Genomic DNA, 26626 nt, shown 5'->3' with positions numbered 1-26626 from the left:
TTATGTAAGGACCACAAAGACAAGATACGAAAAATTAGGGCTTATATGGAAGTGCATAGATAGTCATTTTTCTCTCACTCTATATGTGAGTGGAGGAGGAGAGGAAATTACTAGTAGTGGTACAGTGTACCCTCCACCATGCACTATTCGGTGGCTTGTGGAGTATGTATGTAGCTGCAGACATAGACGTAGAATGTGCGTAGCACCAGCAGCTCAACAGGTGATGTGCAACTATGTCTGTCATCAACTAAAACGAATATGTGCCTGAACACTGTGCTAGCACAGCATACAAACTCAAAATTATCAATCGGTAATTTCCAAAACAAAGCAGACGTAAGTATAAAATATCATGGAAAACAAAAACCTTGTGGACAAAAGTTCCAGGCTATCATCAAGGGTTACAGTAAAGGCTGCAATATACACTGACAGAAAAAAAATAGCATCACCAAGAAAGAGTTGTGTGGTATAAACTAAAGTTGGTAGGCATGTTTCTTCATCTGAAAGATTATGTCTATTAAAATTTTGCAATTTTTGCTTAAGAGTGGCAGTAGTATTGCCCTGTGAGGATGCAAATCCAGTTTGCTTTTAATACACTTTGTAATGGTCATCAGTGTTAGTTACCTTTGGATGCAATAAGTTGATGTTAGTCAAGAACACCTTTTTGACAAAGATGCTATTATCAACACCTCACTGAGTTTGAATGAACAGGGCTACTAGAAGTTTGATGTTGCTTCTGTGATATTGCAAAAAGACTTGACAGGAATGTAGCCACTGAGCATGAGTACTGGCAGCAGTGGTCAAGAGAATGTACAGTCACAAGAAGCCCAGGACCCAGACAGTCACATGTCACTACCGAGAGGGAAGACCACTGTGTTTGGCATATGGCTCTGGGGCATTGTACTGCATCTGCAGCAGCAGTCTGGCAGCATTATGCACCGCAGTGACACAACAAACTGTTACAAATCAGTTACATGAGGACAGCTCAAAGTAAGATGCCTTGTAATCAGCATTCAACTGACCCCAAACCACTGCCATTTGTGATTTCAGTGGTGTCAAGCAGGGGCTCACCGGTGATCAGTGTGGTGGTCTGTTGTGTTTTCTGATGAAAGCTGATTTTGCCTTGGTGCCATTGATGGCTGTGTGTTGGTTAGGAGGAGACCAATTGAGGGCCTGCAACCAGCCTGTCTGCAAGTTAGACACACTGGACCTGCACCTGGTGTGTGATATCGTATGACAGCATCTTGTGGTTACCCCATGCACCATGATTTCCAATTTGTACATCAATCTGGCAATTTGATCTGCTGTGCTGCCATTCAAGAACAGCATTCCAGGGTGTGTTTTCCAACAGGATAACACTTGTCCACATACCGCTGTTGTAACTCAACATGATCTATGGAGTGTTGACATGTTGCCTTGGCGAGCTCAATTACTTGATCTGCCTCCAATAGAGCACATCATCGGACAAAAACTCCAGTGGCATCCACAAACAGCATTAACCATCCCTGTATTGACCAACCAAGTACAATAGACATGAAACTCCGTCCCACAATCTGACATCCAGCATCTGTACAACACACGGCACGCACATATGCATGCTTGCATTCAACAGTCTGGCAGTTAACATTGGTTATTTTAGTTGGAGTCAGAAATGATGGCGGTCGAGTTTAGGATTGTTCTGCGCACCTATGTCACAAATTCTCCAACAGTCAATAAGCACTTGGTAGTGTTCCAAGTGCACTGCTGCAAATCCTGTAGCTAATGCGAGCATTAAACATGATTGTAGCGAGTTGTTTAGTGAATTTTGATTCCATTTTTTGCAAATTGTCATCATTGATTGTCGTGGTAAGTGATAAATTCTGCGTAAGCAAGTGAGAGACAGAATCTGCTTTCTTCAAGCGGAAAGTAAGTGCATGTGTGTACCACTACTGTCGCTTGGAATCGTCAACAGTGCTTCGATATGGGCCAACCACCATCATTTGTGGATTGGACTATAATGTACCTGCAGTTCACATTTGCAATGGCTTATCTTGTACATACATTAACCTGTGGTCAGCAATATTAATCAGATATGTTACCTAGGCAAACATATTTCAAAAATTTCATTACTGTACTTTTTTTGTCAGTGTATCTAGATTTCTAAATGAAGGCACTCACATTGAACAGTTTACATAATGTTTACCCCAAGCCAATAAGAAAATTAAGAAAGAAACTACCTTGTGTTGCATAAAAAAAACTGCTTTCAGTGAATGTGCTATTTAGACATGAACTTACAAACTGGTCATGTGCAAACAAAGAAACAAATGTTACAGCAATTAATGCAAGCAAATTCTGCACAGAAAATTACACATGAAATGAGTTTAACTTAACACACTGACTGCCACGTGAGCCAATGTTGGCGTACAGTTATATGGGTTGTCATGCCATGTGTGCCATATTTGGTTCACGTATACATTGTACTGTGGGATGTGTGAGCCATAACTGGCTCACATCCTGAGTTATGTTTAGAGGCCTCATGAGCCTCATACGGCTCATAGAGTATATGTCTAACATATGATGACAAGAAGATAGAAGAAGTGGACGGTGTTAAATTCTTGGGATTACAGCTTGATAATAAATTCAACTGGGAGGAGCACACCACAGAACTGCTGAAGCGTCTTAACAAATCTCTGTTTGCAATGCGAATTTTGTCAGACATAGGGGATATAAAAATGAAAAAGCTGGCATACTATGCTTACTTTCATTCCATAATGTCATATGGGATTATTTTCTGGGGTAATTCATCAAGCCAAGCTAAAGTTTTCCGGGCACAAAAACGTGCAGTAAGAATTATATGTGGTGTGAACTCAAGAACATCCTGCAGAAGCCTGTTTAGGGAACTAGGGATACTAACTACAGCTTCCCAATATATTTATTCCTTAATGAAATTTGTCATTAAAAATATATCACTTTTTCAAACCAACAGCTCAATTCATGGAATCAATACTAGAAATAAGAATAATCTTCACAAGGATTTAAAGTCACTTAGTCTTGTACAAAAAGGTGTGCATTATTCAGGAACACACATTTTCAATAACTTGCCAGCAGCCATAAAAAGCTTAACAACCAATGAAATTCAGTTTAAGAGAAGCCTAAAGGATTTATTGGTGGCCAACTCCTTCTACTCCATTGATGAATTTCTGAGGAAAACCAACTGATTTGTATATAAGTACAACATAACTTCTGCACAATTTCAGTGCAGTAATGTGTTCACTGAAAATTTGTGTGTGTGTGTGTGTGTGTGTGTGTGTGTGTGTGTGTGTGAAGTGTGTAAGTATAATCTAACTTCTGCACCATTTCAGTGCAGTAATGTGTTCATTGTAAATAAGTATTACAGTAGTTGTATTACATGTTTCTTACCTTATAAATAAATAAAAAACTTTTTTATTTTAAATTCAGTGCAATAGTATTTGTAAAATGACTCTTAGTGTTCATTAAAAAATGACGATCATTCCACTTGGGACCTGTGGAATGGTACATTAGCTTATTTGTTTTAGTTTAAATATTTGTCATGTATTGTTGTTTTTCTGACATGTTCCACATCCTGGAGGACCTCCTCACTACGGATCAATTGGAATGAAAGTAAATCTAATCTAATCTAATCTAATCTAATAATGCATTTCAACCTTGGATTTAAAAGTGGTGGCTCCACTGAACACTCTCATGTTTGTGGCACTCAATATTTTTGCAGTTGGTAGACATGGTGATTCCTAACTGCAACCGTCAGAGATACATATAAACATAACGATAATATGGTGTCTGTAAAATTTAAAAACAGCGTGGAAGTTTTGAAACCCAAAGCAGTCATGGACTACAATGCCACCAAGTGATTTATTGATGTATCCGATCAGATGAGCTCATACTCAACGACACTTTGCCATATGGTTAAATGGTACAAAACAATCGTTTTTGAAATCCTTTTTTGAACATCTGTTGTAAATGCTCAAGTGCTGTACAACTTGGCAAACAAAGGATCCAAGTCTTGCATAAAATAATTCCTTTCAGAGAGCTCTTGACTCTGTTGTTGTTGTTGTTGTCTTCAGTCCTGAGACTGGTTTGATGCAGCTCTCCATGCTACTCTATCCTGTGCAAGCTTCTTCATCTCCCAGTACTTACTGCGACCTACATCCTTCTGAATCTGCTTAGTGTATTCATCTCTTGGTCTCCCTCTACGATTTTTACCCTCCACGCTGCCCTCCAATGCTAAATTTGTGATCCCTTGATGCCTCAGAACGTGTCCTACCAACCGGTCCCTTCTTCTTGTCAAGTTGTGCCACAAACTCCTCTTCCCCCCAATTCTATTCAATACCTCCTCATTAGTTATGTGATCTACCCATCTAATCTTCAGCATTCTTCTGTAGCACCACATTTCAAAAGCTTCAATTCTCTTCTTGTCCAAACTATTTATCGTCCATGTTTCACTTCCATACATGGCTTCACTCCATACAAATACTTTCAGAAACGACTTCCTGACACTTAAATCTATACTCGATGTTAACAAATTTCTCTTCTTCAGAAACGCTTTCCTTGCCACCACATTTCAAAAGCTTCAATTCTCTTCTTGTCCAAACTATTTATCGTCCATGTTTCACTTCCATACATGGCTTCACTCCATACAAATACTTTCAGAAACGACTTCCTGACACTTAAATCTATACTCGATGTTAACAAATTTCTCTTCTTCAGAAACGCTTTCCTTGCCATTGCCAGTCTACATTTTATATCCTCTCTACTTCGACCATCATCATTTATTTTGCTTCCCAAATAGCAAAACTCCTTTACTACTTTAAGCGTCTCATTTCCTAATCTAATTCCCTCAGCATCACCCGACTTAATTAGACTACATTCCATTATCCTCGTTTTGCTTTTGTTGATGTTCATCTTATATCCTCCTTTCAAGACACTGTCCATTCTGTTCAACTGCTCTTCCAAGTCCTTTGCTGTCTCTGACAGAATTAGAATGTCATCGGCGAACCTCAAAGTTTTTTTTTTCTTCTCCCTGGACTTTAATACCCACTCCGAATTTTTCTTTTGTTTCCTTTACTGCTTGCTCAATATACAGATTGAATAACATCGGGGACAGGCTACAACCTCTTGACTCTACTACTATTGAATGCCAAAGATCCACAACCATGAACAACACTACAACCATTCCACAAAGATAATTGTGACAGCAGAGGGACCAAAGAAGAGCAGTCAAAGATGATGTTTGGGCTGTTATAAGTGCCTGCAAAGAACAAAAGAAAGAAAGGATGCTGCTGAGAAAGTGAAGAGGGTGTGCTATAAATGTGACAGTTTTATGTGCAACGAGTGTTTTAGTGACATTCACAATGCTGTGTAGAAGAAGTAGAATATTCTAAGATCTTTATTTATGAACATTATTGCCATAACAAGTAAAAAAAATTGTAAATAATGCAGTATTATATGTAGCTAATATAATCAAATAAACTAAGTGTTTGAATCATTTCTTGAAAACCCATTTTTATACCTGTTGTGGTTTTAAATCATGTGAGCAACATGTGGCTCATGTGGCCACAGATTATAATTGTGTTAAAATGTTGTTGTTGGGCCACTTGAGCCATATGTACCTGCACACTGTAACAGCTCACGCCTGTTACCAGTCCAGATCAGTCATAAATTGACATTTTATCAAGTAACTTAATTCTACATATTCAAAAGAAGACATCTGAAGCAAAAAATCAATCACTTCAGAAGTGATATTCAGGATATCAAAGTGGCATAGCAACGCATGATCCAAATTTCTTCATGGCAGTCAATGTGTTAAACAGCCTAGACAGAAGAGAAATTGCTAACTTCATGTTTGAAACTGTGAAGAAAGAAAAAGTACTAAGCGGTCACATAATAACATTTAGTTTTAAAAAACAGAATATCAATATGGAAAACCTTGCATCCGAATAAAAAATTGGAGTAAAACATAGGGATAATGAAAATGAGTGTAGCATATTTAAATTAGAAAACGTTTTATGGCCAAGCCTCTCATCCCAGGAGAGGTAAAAGTAAAGAGCCATCAATATCAATGTGTCTACAGACACACATCAGAAGAAAGAAACATGGTGGAGCCAGAACAGGCGACCAATACCCAAGGTACCATAGGCAATAATGTAGTATGCCACCTCTTCCACAACAGTGAGAGAAACAACTTTTCTGTGTACCATGAAGACATGCAGTCAGTAACAAACAAGCTTGCAGACATTGAACTCTTACTCACAAGAAACCTAAAATATGTAGATATATGTTCAAACAATGGAAAATCCAGGACGGAATGTAACAATATTATGAAAAGGATAGTTGGTACTCACCATATGGCAGAGATGCTAAGTCTCAGATAGCACAACAAAAAGACTGTCACAAAATAAGCTTTCGACCAACACAGCCTTCGCCAAAAATTGCCCCCCCCCCCCCCCCCCCCCCACCCCACACACACACACGCAAATGCAACTCATACACACATGACCACAGTCTCTGGCATGAATCCAGAATGAGACTGGCTTCAGTTGCCAGAGACTGTAGTCATGTGCGTGTGAATTGTGTTTGCATGAGTGTGTGTGTGTAAATGTATATTCATTACACAACACTGGCTAAAATCAGTTTGTAGTTGCAAGAGTTATTGGAGATGGCTATGTTAAGTAACCACACAGTCCTGATACTCCACAGAACTGCTTTTATTAACGAAACAACATTCACAATACATCATCCAAACACAATGGAGTCAGACCATATCATTGACCATTTACCATCGTGGACAATTTATCTCAAAGAGAGTCTTGCACCAGAGCCAAGTCAGCCCCACATGATGTTCCTTTGCGAAGCAGTGTTTCCACAGAGCCCTTTCCCCCCACCCCACCCTTCTCTCCTCCTCAAGTGCAGAGCAAGGCGAGGCAGCCTGCAGAGGTGCCGAGGCAGTGACAAGATGAAGAGGTGGGTAGGCCTCCCAGGTGCATTGTCATCTGAGGCGTCAAGACCATCATGTGCTGAGATACACCATTTTGAGTGACATCATCAGTGGCAACACCAAATTTGTCATGTCATTAATCCACTTTGTAGAACACATGGACACAATAAATAATATCATCCTCACCCCTTCAGCAGGCAAAAAATATCTGACATCCAAAGCTGCTCTTTTCCACCACTTTATCCACTCCCAGAGGAGCAAATTCATTACATCATTTACAAGGAAGTTTTAAGTGATAATAACGCATCGCCACTGTGGCATGTAGACTGAGATTTGTCTGGTGCCTGACCACACACTATGAACTTTCTCAGTTGTGAAGCTCCCCACACAAATGCAATTAGCAATAGTGGCCTACAAACAAGAACCCTTGGAACCACACCTTAAACTTGCTGATCAAATACATTAGATCATATAATACAAACATTGCATTAATCAAACAATGGAAAATCCAGGATGGAATGTAACAATATGAGAGAAGGAAAATTGCCACTCACCATATAGCGGAGATGCTGAGTCACGATAGACACAATAAAAAGATTCACACAATCACAGCTTTTCGCCATTAAGGCCATTAACTCAGTACCATCCGGGACTGGAGCAACTGAATTACATTCTCCGCCAGGGTTTTGATTACCTCTCGTCGTGCCCTGAAATGAGAAATGTCCTACCCACTATCCTTCCCACCCCTCCTACCATGGTATTCCGCTGTCCACTGAACCTACACAATATACTTGTCCATCCTTACACAACCCCTGCTCCCAATCCTTTACCTCATGGCTCATTTCCCTGTAATAGACCTAGATGCAAGACCTGTCCCATACATCCTCCTACCATCACCTACTCCAGTCCGGTCACTAACATTTCCTATCACATCAAAGGCAGGGCTACCTGTGAAACCAGTCATGTGATCTACAAGCTAAGCTGCAATCACTGTGCTGCATTCTATGTAGGCATGACAACCAACAAGCTGTCTGTCCACATGAATGGCCACCGACAAACTGTGGCCAAAAAACAAGTGGACCACCCTGTAGCTGAACACGCTGCCAAACGTGATACCTGTCATCTCAATGACTGTTTCACAGCCTGTGCCATATGGATCCTTCCCACCAACACCAGCTTTTCTGAATTGCGCAGGTGGGAACTGTCCCGCAACCCTCCTGGCCTCAACCTTCGTTAGTCACTGTCCTCACCCATCCAGCCCCCTCCCTGTTCCCATTCCAGCACTACACAGCCATCATTTCACCGCCACACCCAGTCTTTTAATTTCTTTTATTTTTATTTCTCTCGTTTTCACTACTTACCCCCTCCCCCCTCTGCACCTTCTCTCCTACCCTCCGTCTTAACTGCAACACTTCACTGTCCGCCACTCCCACCATACTATCCCTCCACCTCCCCGCCCAGCCCCCTCCTTACCCCCACCCAGTTGCCACTCGCATCATGCACTGGTGCTGGTGCTTGCAGTGTAGTTTCAGCTCTCTGAGACTGCAGATGTGTGTGCAAGTTGCGCTTGCGTGAGTGTGTGTGTGCTTGTGTGTATGTATGTCTACTGCTGACAAAGGCCTTAATGGTCGAAAGCTATGATTGTGTGAATTTTTTTATTGTGTCTATCGTGACTAAACATTGCATTAATAATCTTCACAATAATGGCAGTGGGCACAAAAAGCAGTTTCAATGGCATCTCATGCAACGACTTGCCAACCATGAGCTGAGCCAATTCCATTTGACTCCCACCAACTCTGATGTCACTGTGCCTGGCCAGAAACCAACAAACTATTCACTGCCTGCCGTTCACACTGTGCCCAGAACTGCACAGAACACAACGAACTGCCTCATGTCTGCACAGCTGCTGCATGCCACTGACCTAACCTGCTCAGAACACCACCAGCTATGTTGAGTCCACACAGCTGAAACACGTGGTTGACAATGCTGCACACAAGAACTGCTTCTCCTGGTACTGTGCAACATATGCTGCCACCACCTACAACAGTAGACTGCCAAGCTGTTTCCCTCATGGTTCTTGTGAGCAATTATACTACCTGTCGACTATACCTCATTGATGCAAGTTTGGAAGTCAGCACTATGCTGCTGTCTCCACCATGGGCATCACCTGTCCACACACCTGTTCATCTCTGCTCAGTGAACAATTCGACAGTCTATGTTTATGGCTCATGGTTTCAAATGATTGACCTCAGTCACATCAAACAATTCATCTGCATATTTCTTGTCACACATGTAGCAGAACCTGTTATCGGCACCAATTTTCTTTGACAATTTAACTTGATTTCAGCCCCCTTCAGTAACAGACTCATTCACACAACCAGTGGTCACTCCATCTACAGTGTTCTCAGCCATTTGGCAATTCAACATAATGGCAAAATCCTCTCCACATACTGACCTCCTCTATCCGAGGACATTCCTCACAATGACCAGGCACTTCACACATGCATCAGTAGGATCATGCAGCTACGACACACCCACCAACTTTATTCAGCCATGCATGAGGTGAATCGTCAAATATGTCACAGCTGCAACACCATTAGGGACAAGATTAAAGACTTTAAACATTAATTACTTGTGGCACGGCAACACCTCAACCATCTATGCCAACTTCCTCCAGCCATTGCCTGTTCCTCATTGCCTCACACAAAACACGCTGATGTGGTACCCCTATCGCCACCCATGGAGATGCTCACAGCATTGCTTCAACTGACCACTTCATAGGTTCATGCAGCACAGCTCACTCACTCATGTCACAGACCATACCAATTGCCATCTGATCTACTAAAGGTTGCCAAAGCATCAGCTCTTACAAAGAGTTATAGTCCTCCCTTCTGTCAGTTCCTGGGCTTCACCCATAAAATTGGTCACAAAGAAAGATGGTTCTGTCAGGTTATGCAGTGACTATAGGATTCTTAATTCCCGCATCATCATAGACACCAACTGTGTTCCACACATGCATGAATTCACCCACTATTTGGCGAATGCCTCCTTTTTAGTTGTTATCAATTGTAAAATGATATATGTAAAATACCTATGCACTCTGGTGACATTCCAAATGCATCCATAATCGAATTCATGTCCATGCCATGCCAAGTCAAATTTGGCAAAGCTTCACTGACAGATTCCTCTTCAACCTCTAATTTTCTTTTCTGATGAGGAATCACATGACAACCACCTCAAACAAGTTTTTGACATCCTCACTCACAATGGTCTCATAATAAATGAAGACAGACATCAACTTAATTGCAAAGAAGTTGTCTTTCTTGGACTCACTGTAAATACAGTGGGAACTAGGCCCACACCCACAACACAACATATTGAAATCATCCATGAATTACCTCCACCACAAGACTATCAGGAAGTACGCAGATTCATAGGCATGATAAACTTTTACAGGAGACACCTTCTACATGCAACAGGTTTGCAAGCACCCTTAACACAAGCCCTGGCCGACAAACATACCACTGGCAAACATAAATCCACATAGACATACCAGATGCAGACAGATTTTGAGTGCATCAAAGACTGTCACAAACACAATCACCCAGTTGCGCAGCTTGTCATAGGAGCAGATGAGAGTGACTCTGCTCCCGGTGCAGTGTTGAAACAAGAGATAAGAGGCACACCAGAGCCATGCCAGTTCTTCTCTCGTAAACTCACACCATCCAAAGCAAATGGCTAGCTTATGACAGGAAGCTCATGGCAGTCTACGAGGCTGCATGATATTTCAGGCAGGATGTTTAAGGATGCCCCGTGATTATTTTCACTGATCGCAACCTTCTCATGGACTCTATCCAGAATCCACCCAAAGATCCTTGTCCCTGATGGTATCAATACTTGGCCTACATAGCTCCACTTACAGTGGAAATATGCCACTCATAGATGCAGGGAACATCATAGCAGATTGTTTTCCACATGTCAGCACCTCGTCTTCCACCATCAATTATGAACAGTTTGTTGAGGCACAGCAAAAGATCCACCAGTTACAAGCTCTCACCGACATAAATTTTAGAACTGAACTTCATTGTACCCCAGATGTGACCCTCCGCATATTGTGTGATACTTCTCAAAACAGGATACACATTCTTGTACCTGAACACTTAGTGCTAGCCATCTCTGAACAGTTCTTAATATGGCACATCCAAAGGTTTGTCCTATGATCTGTGTTGTCGTGGACAGATTTTTTGGCCTAGTCTTAAAAAAAGACTGCAAACTCTGAGCTCGTGCATGCATACTATATCAACGAAGTAAAGTTTCGCATCTCACACACACACAAATTAGGCCAGTTTGCATTTCTAAAGGACTCTTCAAACACATTCACATCAACCTCATCAGCCCACTGCCAGCTTTCAACAACTACCGCTGCACACTCTTGCCTATCGAACGATGGGTCAAGACAATACCACTTAAAGAAATTACTGCTGAAGTCACCACCAAAGAATTAATTGAAACATGATCCCAACTAACGAGGGCAAACATTTGAGTCGGCACTCTTCTCTGATCTATGCCATTTGGTAGGCACCAAACAATTCAGAATCACTGCATGCCATCCACAAAGTTGTGGACCAGTAAAATGATGGCACTGCACATTAAAAGTGGTCCTCTTGTGCCATGGTAGACTTTTATTGGAGGCACTTCCTTGGATTCTTCTCAGAATCTGTTCAGCACTCAAACATTGGCTTGGAACATCACTTGGTGAACTCGTATCCAGTGAACTTTATACTTCAGGCCCCAACAGTCACGCCTACCGATCTGCCAGACTTAGTCATTCTTTTTATAAAACACATATCACATTTCAGGATACTGCCACCTCTCTCACACATGGTAGCAAAAGATTTTGTCCACAAAGCTTTCACAGTTGCAACTTTGTCATTTTGAGAGACAACACAAACATCCTGCACTACAGTTCCCAACACAGAACCACACAAAGAGCTTTCATGAGATGATCAAATCTTTCTCATCTTACTGAATGGTAAACCAACAACCACGTCTGTTACCAGATTTAAACCTGCATGGACACTAAATGATGCTACACTCGATGACTATGCAGGCCAAGCACCCTCCTTCCTGATCAAAATTATAATGACCTCATTATCGAAGGATCACCACAACACAGACGGTTCCATCACACGGTATTTCTGTAAAACCATTGCACTGCCACATGACATCCATGCAACTGCCCTCACTTCCCACTTCTCCACTGATGGCATCCTCTCGGTCATAGCACCACACTTACTCCCGATGGACCCTGCCCCATGGCAGGTACCCTGTACATTGGATGCTGCATCACCTGTGTCTTCTACTCGCTGTGCCCTCACACACTCGCACTACAGTCGGCCCGACCTCCACAATTTTCAGATGTACACCATCTGGCGTACCTCATCAACTGATGGCCTTGATGCTTGCAGATGACAATGCACCTGGGAGGCCTACCCTTTGCATCATGTCAGTGCCTCGGCACTTGTGCAAGCTGCCTTGCCTTGCTCCACTCTTGGGGAGGAGAGATGGGGTGGCGGAGTAGGGGGGGGGGGGGGGGGGGGGGCTCTGTGGGAACACTGCTTCGCGAAGGAACATCATTCCTCTGGTTCAAGACACTCTTTGAGATAAATTGTCCATGATGGTAAACGACAAAGTAGGTTGGTTGCATCAAAAAGTGTTAGTTTGAGGTGTGTCCTCTGGCTGAAGAACTGCCTGGGTGATGTTCATACTGGAAGAACTGCCAAGCATTATCTGTAAGTGCCACAATGTGATGTGTGGGAGACTACACTGCATGAGGTTTGGAACAATCGGGTTCAATTGTGGTGTGCCTGATGTCTCTTCAAAAATGATTAGATAATTGGTTGAATTGTTGTGGCTTGGGTGTAGCATGCATTACAAATGGAGCTGAGTCCTGTGTCTGATCACACAGTACATTGCTTGTTACGTTCCACTGTCTGGCAGTGTTATACAATAGCATAAAACTCTCCAGAAGAGTGTCGTTGTCACTTTTTTCACACAAAGTGCATTCATGATGTTATCCATTGCGTATGATGTCATAGCACAAAAAACTTTGTCAACAAGAGAAAATTGCACAGCACTATGTTGGCAAGCCATTAGCTCTGTCGCACAATAGTCTGAAATGTTGAGTTTGCACATGATTGTGATCATCAGGAGTCACCACCGTAGTTGCATGGATTATAGGAGGTGGTTACATTGACTAAACACACAACTGTAATTCTCTGCAGTACTATTTTTATTAATGAAATGAACATTCACAATACAGTATCCAAACATAGTGGAGTCCTCAGAACAACTAATCTCAAAGAGTCTCTTGCACTGGAGCCAATTTGACCACTAGTGATGTTCCTTCATGAAGCAGTGTTTCCATAAGACCAAATTTGCTCAATTAGCATACATAAAATATAAAGTTTTGACCAGTTTGGTTATTTCAATAAAGGTAAGGATTTTGAGCTAGTTGCTATCAAAATTTTGGAAACAAATATAATTATTGCATGTTTTTACCATTCCCCAACAGGCAATGTATGAGTATATATCTTGCTCAAAAATCTTGAAATACTGCTAACAAACTTCACAAAAACAGAAAGGTACTAATTTTCTGTGGTGACTTCAATGTTTATTTTCATTCTCCAGGGGACATGGGAGAACTTCCATTGAATCTCTCAAGCTCTTTCAGTCTGAGAGCTACACTAATGTTCCGTACAAGATGCAAAAATGATACCAAAACCACCCTCGGCCAGATATTTATAAACTGTCCCTACCAGGTAGTAGAACCTTTGCATAAAGGCTGCAGTGGTCACTGTGTCCAAGCTCTCTATATCACAAATGTCCTCCCTTGAGGCTGTAACAAAAAATGCACAACTAAAGTAAGAAATTACAGTAGTGTAAATATGAAAACTTTCAATGATTCCTTAGCAGCAGAAATACGGAATGGAGAATATGAAGTGGATGATGTGGACAAATAATGGACACCTCCTTCAGTACATTCATATATTACTTCAGTATTGCTTTTCCTCTCAAATTGAAACCCATTAAATCAAAGGAACCCAAAAGGATGTCATAGATAATGACTGGCATAAAGATTTGATGCAAAAGGAAGAGAAATACGTTGAAAAATAACAATCTTACCCCCTCTCAAGAGAGAGATATTAAGCAATATGTCAAAATTCTTAAGAAAGTTATAGCACAAGTCAAGCGAACAGCAAATGACAGCATCCTCGAACATAGAAAAGGCAGCATGGAGCATCATAAGAAATGAAACAAATCAACTGCATTATGAAAACACTACTCTGCTCCACAGCAACTTTAGTCATTAATCCACAAAGAGATGCAAATATATTCAACAATTAGTATGGAAGTATTGTAAAGAAACTATTACAAAGCTTCAACAAACCCACATGAAACAGATAAAACAAAATAAAAACTGCTGTAGACAATACATTTATTTGGGAAACTACTGCTGATGAAATTATATTAGGTGCAAAGAGCCCAAAAAAAACTCTCATCTGGAATTGATGCCAGTCCACATTTTATCATTAAGAACTGCCCCACTCTCTAATGTGTACCATTCATCACTGATAATAGGTACAAATCCTAACCGTCTGAAAAGTGGCAAAAGTTACACCAATGTTTAAGAAACATAAAAAAAATAATTTGGAAAATTCTAGGCCCATATCATTGTTACCTGTGTTTGGTAAACTTCAGGTGAGATTAATTTAGCAAAGACTAGTTAATATTCTGGAAAGGAACCAAATTCTCTTTGATGCTCAGCATGGTTTCAGGAAAAACAAACCCCCAACAACTGCTATATGTAAGTACGTACACTCCACTCTAGGTGCTCTATGAGGGAAAAAAAATAAAATAAAAAATAAAAGGCTGTTGGGATCTTTCTAGATTTGTCAAAGGCATTTGATGTCATTGACCACAAAATTCTACTAGACAAACTGCAGTAGTTGTATGGCTTCAGAGGTACCTCTCTCAGCTGGTTCAGCTCATGTCTGACTAGTAGGGAACAAAAATAACAATAAAACACAATGATCAAGGACATATCCAAACATACTACTCAGACTAGGGTGATACTGCCCCCAACGATCAATACTTGGACCAATTCTGTTCCTTCTCTGCATAAATGGCTTACCATTGAAATGCCATTACCACTACACTGTTTGCAAATTGTATTATTATCCTCATTACAGCAGAAATGACCATGAAAATACTGAAGAACTTGCTGACTGATTTAACAGAAGTAACAAAGAAAATGACTTTCCTGAATTTCCACCTGATAATCAAGAAATTTATGTCTGATATGAAATTACATGGCCCTGAAATATCTGCCACATCAGAAACAAGATTTTTGGGCTGGAGGATCTAGGACAGGTCAAGAAGACAAACTCACGTCATCAAAAATAATAATAAGCTAAACAAAGTGTGTTACACCTTAAGCTTCATCACATACTGCACAAACCCAGAGAATGTTCACACTGCTTACTATGCACAATTTCATAGTGTAATGCAGTACAGTATGATCTACTGGGGAGACTCCACACATAGCTCAGACATTTTTTCTCGCACAGAAGAGAGCTGTGAGAGTAATGAACAGGGCAAAGCCAACTGACAGCTACAGACCTCTCTTCCAAAAGTCACTCAGTCTACTTCTTGGTGATCTCCACATATTGGAAATGTGTAAGTTTGTAAAAAGTAATATTGCAAAATTCAGCAAAAATCTAAATGTCCATGATCATGATACAAGACAGAAAATGAAACTCCATGTTCCGAAAGTGCATACCTCTGCTATTAAAAACTCACCATTTAACAAACACATTCAACTGTACAACAGGCTACCATCAGAAATAAAAAAGACAATAAGTTTCTGACCTTGTTCAATAAGAATCCAAAAACCTTCTTGCTTGACCATTGCTTTTACACAGTATCTAAATTTTGGGTCCATAGTCTCAGGTGTGTGTGTGTGTGTGTGTGTGTGTGTGTGTGTGTGTGTGTGTGTGTGTGTGTGTGTGAGAGAGAGAGAGAGAGAGAGAGAGAGAGAGAGAGAGAGAGAGATATCCTTGTAAATGTGCTTCAGGGATTATTTTTTCATCATATTACTTCATCCCATCAACCCGTCACACCATATTGTCCAACATGGAATGTTATGCAGTTTTAGGCGAGCAATTTGGCTGCTTGCATTTGGTATGACGGGAGATGAATATGCTTATGTGAATGAGGACTAGCTGTGCAGCCCCAGGGCCAACGGCGTGTCGCGGCTGGTCTGGCTACGAGAGCTGGGTACAAAGATGAGCAGCATGACTGGATGCAGATATATCCCAGTATGGGGAATTCTGACAGCTGTTGCTCACATGCTCACATAGCCTTTGTGCAGGAGATGCACCATAAATGGTGGAGTGCCACACAGGCTCAAAGATGGCTAAGTTACAACTCTTAGAGCATCTATAATAATTCACAGTCCAGTATTAATGCTGTGGGACAGGGATCAGCAATTGGGATATAGAAAACTTAATTCCCATATATGTCGTAGCTCGTATATATTTACACTTGAAGATAAGGAGGTTGAAGAGGCTGCAAAAACGTTTGTTGAAAATACATGCACATCCGGCTAATGAAATCTGGCGAAGGGGGAAGATCCTCGCTAACCTGGGGAAGAAAAAGTTCCCCCGGTAGGACCAAATTCGGATATAGTCCCCTGTAGGTCAGGTTTATAGGTCAAGCGTAGACCAAGTAGCACCCACGGGACAGCTTCCGACCAGAGACAATCATGGCATCAAAGGATCGTCTTGAGGGTGTGGTGCCATCTCTCCACCAACCCATTGCTTTGTGGGTGATTGGCGGTAGTGTTTTTTTTTAATACCACAGATATTGCAGAGGATGGTGAAAAGGGAGGATTTGAACTGTTGATCCTGATTGGTGGTAATAGTGGCCAGGCACCCGAAACGAGTGATCCACGAGCCAATGAAAGCCTTGGCTACCATCTCAACAGTAATGTTAGGGAGAGGGACAGCCTCGACCCAGCGAGACAAATGGTCAATAGTTGATAAGATATATCTATGGCCCTCTGAAGGAGGAAGAAGCCCGATCACATCAATGTGTATGGGACGGAATCGTCCTGTGGGAATGTCGAACTTGCCCAGAGTTGGGGAGGTGTGGCGGCTGATCTTGTTGCGCTGGCAAGTGACACAGCTGCGTGCCCAGGTTTGACAGTCCCGTTTGATATTCTTCCAAACAAAATGTTCTGACACAAGACATTGGGTGGCTCGAACGCCCAGGTGGGCTAGGTTATGCAGGGCGTCGAAAACCTGTTGGTGCAGGCGGGTTGGGAGCAAAGGGCGTAGGGTGCCGGTCAAAGAATCACACCACACCTCGTTGGAAATGTCATGAAATTTATCCTTTGTGAAAACAAGTGATATTTGTGGGTCTCGTAGGACAGCCTGAGAATCTTTGTCAGAAGCTTGGAGGGAGGCCAGATCGGAAAGATCAATGATGCGGGAAACAGCACTGATCCACGAGAAGAAATCCGAATCGACATTATCTGCACCCTTGATGTAACGGATGTCCACTGTGAATTGAGAGACCAGGTCAAAGTGGCGGTAACGTTGAGGGGGTGGGTCCTCAGGTGGGTTGCAGAATGCTTCTGCCAGTGGTTTGTGATCGGTGAGGGCGAAAAATAAATGTCCCTCGACGTCAGGGTCGAAATGTTTGATTGCCTCGTAAACAGCAAGGAGATCTCTGTCGAATGCAGAATATTTTCTCTGAGCCACAGATAGTTTGTTGGAGAAAAAATGAAGGGGAGAAAGTGTGTCGCTCTTGCGTTGTTGCAACACTGCCCTCACCACGATGTCGCTGGTGTCCATAGTGATGAATAATTCGGCCGAGGGGTTGGGATGAGCGAGTGTCATAGTGTGAGCTAAAGAAGTCTTCAGAACCTCGAAGGCCTGTAGCATCAGAGCAGTCCAAGAGACAGGTTTGTTACCGGAAGTTTGTTTGCTTGATAGCGCGTCCATCAGGGGTGCCTGAACAGCAGTGGCGGAAGGCAGATGGCAACGATAGTAATTGATGGTGCCGAGGAAATGGCGTAGCTCTTTGTAAGTAGCTGGAGGCGGCAAAGATGTGATATCCTGCACACGAAATTTGGGAGGCTGTATTCCATCAGTGGAGACGGTGTAACCTAGGAAGGAAACTGACGTCTGGCGCAACTGAGACTTGTCTTTGTTGACCTCGACACCATTGGAGTTCAAGGTGTGCACGACCGTAGACAGATGCTTTTCATATTCCTCCACTGAGCTGCTGAAAACGAGAATGTCGTCCAGATAAGCAAAGCAAAACTCGAACTGTCGCAAGATAGAGTCAATGAAACGTTGCCACATTTGTGCCGCGTTCTTTAGGCGAAACAGCATGAAGTGGTATTGGAATAAACCGAGCAGTGTGATAATAGCTGTCTTAGGAATGTCTTCCGGTACCACAGGAATCTGGTGGAGGGTGCATTTACTGTCAATATTACTGAAAATTGTGGCGCCCGATAACATATGAGTGAAGACATTGATGTTCAGCACTGGGTAATTGTCCATGACAGTACGATGTTTAAGTGTCTGTAATCGCCACACATTCAAAAAGATCCATCGTGTTTGGGGATGAGGTGGATTGGTGAAGACCAATTGCTGTCTGAAGGTTGTAGAACACCTGCCGCCAAAAGTTCATTTATCTGCTGCTGGGCTGCGGCAACTTGATAGGCTTGAGGTGTCAGACCTTATGCCTTATGACTACCTTGTGTATCGTTCCATCAGTGACAGAAGAAACTGAGAACTGCACAGCGCCGAGTCTTTGGACAAGTAGGGCGCGACGAGGCATAGCTGTTAGCGTGAGTGGGAAAAGGTAGCATGAAAGTCACATGTCTCTTATGGGAGTGTGGAGTGAACTTGTGTGGAGGGGGTGGGTGCGAGCGTAACACCGATTGAAGGGGAAATGGGCGGCGACTGTCTGCAGTTAACCCTGCACTGGACAACCAGCGCAGGTGAGAGAAGTGCTGGCATCACACGTGGGGTCACAATGGCCGCTGGGTCATGTGGCCGGTGAGTGAGAGAGGGGGAATGTTTATCAACATGCGCAGTAGCTGTCTGAGAGGTGGGTGTGGTCGCAATGCATGTGCGACTGTCATTGGCAGCACTGTTTGAAACACATGGCACTGGATGAGGCAAGTGCGACGGGGGGTTGGAACGTCACACATAAGTTAAGTTAGTGGACTAACCTGCTGAGAATTCGAGCTAGGCTTGGCCGAGTAATCTTGTTTAGGTGGCAGCACTGTGGACTGCAGTTGGGGAAGCGAGGATTGAACTGCGACGAGCTTGCTGTAATGCGATGCATTGTTTCAGCTTCTCGTTGTCCTGGCTGAGTTGCGTAGCCAAGTTGTATTCTGACAGTAGGTCAGTAACACAGGTCACAATGTTGCCCACAAGGGTGGAGCCCTTGCGCATTGTATCGTATGTTGCGGTGGAAACAGAGCGTTGGACATAGGTGCGGGTGCATGGTATGTGAGTGTTTGTAGGATGGTGGAGCACTGAACCCTATATGATGTTTGGAGATAGTTCGTAATGAGACAAAAAATCCATACCGAGGATTGGTTCATCGATGTTGGCAGTGTAGAACGTCCACGGAAATGTAGAGAAGGAGATCGGGTCACCGTAACCTTTACTGAGCCTGAGGTAAGTAACGTCAATGCGTTGACAGCTCGTAGAAGTGACTTTGTCTGTGAAGAAGCAGGTGGAGCCATCAAAGTAGGTATGATCGACACGTCAGCACCAGTGTTGACCAGAAAAGCTAGACCTGATGCAATGTCAGTCACATAGAGATGACCACTCTGCCAGGCGGATGAGTGAATGGAGTGTAATGTAAGAGGACACCTGTTAGGTTCCCCGCAGGACTCAGCATCTCTTAGTTCCTGTGGTCGGTGTTTGGGTGTTGGCATGGCAACCTGCACTTCTTGGCGTTGTGGTACCAGCAGAAAGGGTGAGCAGGACGAGGAGAAGGTGGAGACTGTGACAGTGGGGGCAGCTTGTCCTCGTTGATTTGTTCCAGTAAATAGACCGGTACGTAAGGTGCGTGGGTGATCCTGGAGTGCTCGGACAGTGGAGAAAGTGAGCTGACGCTGCGAGGAGAAGTAGACGAGGTGATGGCATAGCGAGCCCTGCCTCTGCTGGCCAAAGGTCGGTATGCGGGGGTGGCTGTGCCAATGAACAGTTGGAATGTACTGGCTGATGTTGCTGCAGCAGCGAATACAACTGGTCAGCGATGCATAGGTGGGAGCCGATAGACGCGAATGAGTGTGGTAGCAGATGGATCTGTAGATCGGTAGGTTTTTTGGCAGACAACACAGCCCATAGCATGGCACCAGGCATGGTATGCTCGTTCACAAGCAATCAAAGGCAGCGCCAGAGTTGTGAGGGGGTGCGTTCCTCCAGGTGCTCCTCGTAAAGAATTCTGATTATTAACTCTTGTGGCGAGCAGACAAGTCGTTCCTTTATAGTCTTCTTTGCAAACTTGTATTTTGGTGCAGGCAGCGGCGAAAGGATCAGGTCACAAATCAAATCTGAATGGTCGTGGAGGTGTGTGATGAGGCAGACAAACTTTGAGTTGTCATCAGACACATGATGTAACGCAAACAGATGCTCGACAAGCCCGATGATGGCGGCTTTGGTGTCTCCCGGGGTAGCAGCTAAACTGAGGTTAAGGCCTGGATTTAAACCAGGCGAGTGAATCCGTAGTAGCGGCAGCTGGCGTAGTCGACTGTGTCACGAAAACACGGCGTGGCAGGCACGGACGGTACCGTGGAAACGGGCGGATGGACAGCACATGAGGGGGGCCCGGTAACTGGACCGTGAGTGACGAGTGCTGGATGGAAATGACCCGCTTCTGGAACAGGGCAAGAGACTAGCATGGCAGACACAGGCAGAGCTGTTGGAGCGGTAGGCGGTTGAGTGACCGGAAACGGTGACCCACCCAAGTGAGGCGGGGAGGGGGGGGGGGGGGGGAGGAGGGGCACCAACCATGTGGAAACTATCTGATCCATAACATGCCTGTAGTTCATGTGGTGGGCCACTGAGGCGAGGTAAAGGATCCATGTTACGTGAAACACTGAATTGTGCATGTAAATTAGACACAACTGGAACACCATGAGCGTGGAACGGATCCGGTGTGGTTTGTAGTAATGTCCGCATTACACACATTCCAACAGTAACTGATGTAGCATGCTGGTGGGTGGCTAATCACGTGTTCGAATGAGATCACTTTGTTGTTGAAACACTCAATTTGAAGAGACACAATTTAAAATATTGTTCAGTTCACACTTCACTGTCAGATGGGCATAATCCGGTGATGCGAAGCCTGAGTCCATTGTTTGCTCTAATGGCGTAGTTGTTGACCATTCAAAATTAATGAGGTTAGCACACGGCGTTGGTTGAGAATGCAAATCTGTGTGTAAGTAATGAATATGCCGTTGGCAAAGAAACGACAAATCTCGGTGAGTGGAGTTGTGCTGTCACATCTTCGAACAAGTCATTGTTTGGCGTGGTCATTGCGTAGTGCATTTAACCTGTGGCATAAACACCAGCACAGAAGAGCGAAACACGAACAAACTGCGGAGTCACTGCTATTGGAACAGGATCGGTAATCAGGATATAGAAAACTTAATTCCCACATATGTTTATTTTATTTATTTATTGTTTCGTGGGACCACATTAAGGAGAAGTTGTGTTTATGTCATAGCTCGCATATATTTACACTTGACACTGCGTCCATACAAAATGAAGTATAACAAAGAACTAACTAAAGTAAAGATGGAGGTTCAACAGAGCACTTAGAGTTCACAGATATTAAGTTTCGTGGTCGATATGAACTATTGATGTCACAAAGAAAATCTGAATACATTGGCAATCTCAGAAAAATTAGGTGCATCGAATAACACAACAATATTTCAATATCTTTAAAACTACAGAAGTTAATATTTCACAGGGAATAAGCATTTGCACAATGAACCTCTTAATTAACAACTGAGGCGTCCATTTCCGAAAGGTTCCTTGTCCAAAATGTGAAAATTTTGGGGAAACACAAAAACATTCTGCTCACAAACCATTTGTTGTGTGCAAATAATATTTTGTACCCCCTCATGGACTCCAAAGTCTATGTGTAAAATAAACAAAATAACTTGGACAATGTGCCGTTGGGAACTGCATTGTGGACAAGGGGCATTTTGGAACACAATGAATTGGTCAAGGGAGGCTTTGGTTCTGTAAGGCACAAAGGAAATTTTAAGGCCTAATAAAACCACTGTTTTGATGTCATATCAATTGATTTATTCTTAGAAAACTGAATAACGTTTTACATTAATGTTTAGGAACAAATATATCTGCCGTTACACACCTGAATCATCATCATCTCACATTGGACCACCCTCGTTTTTGTCCCCTGATGCACCTTCATTATCTTTTTCACAATCTGCAAAAATGATATTTTTGTAGAACAGCAAGGCAGGTAAGGTACGCCAATCTTCACCATAATTAAGTCGCAGTAATTTCTTGATGTCATCTCTTTTTGTCTTTTTCATGGGAATACCAACTGCCACCTGCTCTGGATTAATCTCTGCTACCTTCCTCTTTGGTTTGAGAACCTTTCTTGTAATGCCCACATCTGTGTTGTATCCTGGCTCTCCACGAGCAAGAATGTCTGCACTCGGTGTTTTTCCTTGTGTGATAATAAATCTCTTGCGTATGGGGACTTGAATGTGCCAGTTGTTAGGTTTCCTCAGAATTTCTCCCATTGCTGCTTTCCAATTACACACATGGAAGTGCCCACCTATTGTTAGCACAGTCCCCTACTTCTCAAAAATTTTGTAGTACTGTTCTGGGCTGGATATCGTACTCATTTTCTTAAGTTCCTTTTTGATGCACCCAAAGACTCAGTCCAGTGGAATGAACAAATGTCCAGGAACAGGGAAAATGAGTTGTATCTCACAAATGTTGGTGGGGGCGTCGTGCAACAGTTTCATCAGTATAAAAATCATAATTGTGTTTTTATTTTTCCTGCCGCAACCATCAGCAGACATGCATATTACTTCAATGCCTCCTAATTCTGTGTAAGTTAGCTGGTGATAAACAGCTGAGGCTACTTCACATGAACCTTTATGGCTATCTGATTCTGTCCAGATATAGATAAACATGTGTTTTGCAAAGTCTGAGGTGCATTTGATGTGTCCTCGCAAACTGTAAAATTGTACAAGGACAATAGTCATGAATAATAAGTAGCTTGATCTGGTATTTTAGGAAGTACCAAGTTTTTCTGGCAAGGAAAACGTTATGGTATTCTCTTCCTCTCCTTCCAACAACTCAAAAAATGCATTAGCACACCTTTTATGACACTCAAACTCAATTTCAAGTTCTATGGTCTTTCATCAGATTTGCACCTTTCCTCATATTGCAGACACTTCGAACAGGCATCTACAGCAGGTGACTGAAAACTTATTTTATACTGCTTTACGAAAATATTCCTGAAATATTAATATTTAACTTTCAAGCCTTCTTCATAATATGAACTGTTGTACAATTTATGCAGTTCTGCTATTGTTAAGGTGCTATCCAAATACTGCTAATTTGTCTGGGTATTACAGCAGTAATGGGATTCTATAGGTACGAGGGCCTCAATAAAACTTTTGACTTATTTCCTTTGCTCAGCATGGGCTTGTGAGCGATGATCATCACTGCGAGTTTCTTTCAGACTTGCACCAGTTTCAAAATGCATCCAGCACACTCTTTGAACTCTCTTCTTTGACATGTTCAAAATGCTCAGAAAAATGCCTTCTGACAGATTTGGTATTGTTTTGTTTCACCATGTTTTGTTACAGGAATATAATATTTATGCCAGGTTCTTGTTACTTGCTTATATTCTCCTCTAACTTCTTGATGCTTAGGAGACTTGGTTAAGATATATGTCAAAATGATATTATCCTGCTCTATTTTTATTGAACTATAATGCATTTTTCTCAGATAAAACGTGTTGTGGAACTTATGAACACCATGAAGAGTGACCTTCGAACAGTGGAGATCCTTCCGATCCTGGTTCTGGCAGTCTGGTAGTTTTGGGAGGCACTTGGAGGTAAAAAGAGTTTTTTTCTGCACATTTTTCTTCCAGAACGCTGAATTTCATTGTTTCTTTCTGCCCTTTCTTTTAACACTTGGTGTCATGGTTCATTCTCGCCTAACCTCAATTTCACTGCATGTTGCTTCTTGCATGATGGCCTGTAAGTATTAATGTATATTCTAAATCACAAAAATTAAATGTTAAAGTATACTAAATCACCATGCAAAACTCCTACGATTAGTAACCTGCCTTGAGCCCCAGCCCTGCCTGAGCCAATAATTCACGTAAGTATTATGAGCTTCGTGAGTGTTGGAATTCCAATGTTTTGGTTGTAAATGTTTGTGAAAGCAATGCTACCAACAGGACAATATGTATTACTCCCTTGCAATAAAGGAAAGTGTAAAGAATTCACCTGTGAGATGAAAGATATCACCCTTGATGGACAAGGGTCACTTTGAAACTCAATATTGTATCATGGTTATCCTTGCAATGGGACAAGGAACCATTTGTTTCTGTACCTTATTACATTCACCATATTGGATTCGTGACATTTGACAAGGGACACTTTGGAACAGCATGCAGTATTTCAATGCAATTTAGATGGTTTTGGAGCATTTTGCAAGCGTAAGACATAAAACATTTCGTAGAGAGCGCACAGACGAAGCCATTGCAACCAAGACATAAAATTGTCAAATTAGTGGACAAGGAACCCTTTGGAAATGGTCGCCTCAACTTTTAACTGCTTCATGCGATTTCAACAAACAGAATCTCAGATAATAGCATTGCACAATAGCTGTTGTTGTTGTTGTTATCTTCAGTCCTGAGACTGGTTTGATGCAGCGCTCCATGCTACTCTATCCTGTGCAAGCTTCTTCATCTCCCAGTACTTAGTGCAACCTACATCCTTCTGAATCTGCTTAGTGTATTCATGTCTTGGTGTCCCTCTACGATTTTTACCCTCCACGCTGCCCTCCAATTCTAAATTTGTGATCCCTTGATGCCTCAGAACATGTCCTACCAACGGGTCCCTTCTTCTTGTCAAGTTGTGCCACAAACTCCTCTTCTCCCCAATTCTATTCAATACCTCCTCATTAGTTATGTGATCTACCCATCTAATCTTCAGCATTCTTCTGTAGCACCACATTTCAAAAGCTTCTATTCTCTTCTTGTCCAAACTATTTATCGTCCATGTTTCACTTCCATACATGGCTTCACTCCATACAAATACTTTCAGAAACGACTTCCTGACACTTAAATCTATACTCAATGTTAACAAATTTCTCTTCTTCAGAAACGCTTTCCTTGCCGTTGCCAATCTACATTTTATATCCTCTCTACTTCGACCATCATCAGTTATTTTGTTCCCCAAATAGCAAAACTCCTTTACTACTTTAAGTGTCTCATTTCCTAATCTAATTCCCTCAGCATCACCTGACTTAATTTGACTACATTCCATTATCCTCGTTTTGCTTTTGTTGATGTTCATCTTATATCCTCCTTTCAAGACACTGTCCATTCCGTTCAACTGCTCTTCCAAGTCCTTTGCTGTCTCTGACAGAATTACAATGTCATCGGCGAACCTCAAAGCTTTTATTTCTTCTCCATGGACTTTAATACCTACTCCGAATTTCTCTTTTGTTTCCTTTACTGCTTGCTCAATATACAGATTGAATAACATCGGGGACAGGCTACACCCCTGTCTCACTCCCTTCCCAACCGCTGCTTCCCTTTCATGCCCCTTGACTCTTATAACTGCCATCTGCTTTCTGTACAAATTGTAAATGGCCTTTCGCTCCCTGTATTTTACCCCTGCCACCTTTAGAATTTGAAAGAGAGTATTCCAGTCAACATTGTCAAAAGCTTTCTCTAAGTGTACAAAAGCTAGAAATGTAGGTTTGCCTTTCCTTAATCTATTTTTTAAGATAAGTCGTAGGGTCAGTATAGCCTCACGTGTTCCAAAATTTCTGCGGAATCCAAACTGATCTTGCTGAGGTCAGCTTCTACCAGTTTTTCCAATTGTCTGTAAAGAATTCGCGTTAGTATTTTGCAGCTGTGACTTATTAAACTGATAGTTTGGTAATTTTCACATCTGTCAGCACCTGCTTTCTTTGGGATTGGAATTATTATATTCTTCTTGAAGTCTGAGGGTATTTCGCCTGTCTCATACATATTGCTCACCAGATGGTAGAGTTTTGTCAGGACTGGCTCTCCCAAGGCCGTCAGTAGTTCCAATGGAATGTTGTCTACTCCCGGGGCCTTGTTTCGACTCAGGTCTTTCAGTGCTCTGTCAAACTCTTCACGCAGTATCATATCTCCCATTTCATCTTCATCTACATCCTCTTCCATTTCCATAATATTGCCCTCAAGTTCATTGCCCTTGTATAGACCCTCTATATACTCCTTCCACCTTTCTGCTTTCCCTTCTTTGCTTAGAACTGGGTTTCCATCTAAGCTCTTGATATTCATACAAGTGGTTCTCTTTTCTCC

The sequence above is a fragment of the Schistocerca americana genome, chromosome 1, assembly GCF_021461395.2.
Source record: "Schistocerca americana isolate TAMUIC-IGC-003095 chromosome 1, iqSchAmer2.1, whole genome shotgun sequence".
NCBI classification, from domain to species: Eukaryota; Metazoa; Arthropoda; class Insecta; order Orthoptera; family Acrididae; genus Schistocerca; species Schistocerca americana.
Note: the sequence above shows the minus strand (reverse complement) of the source record.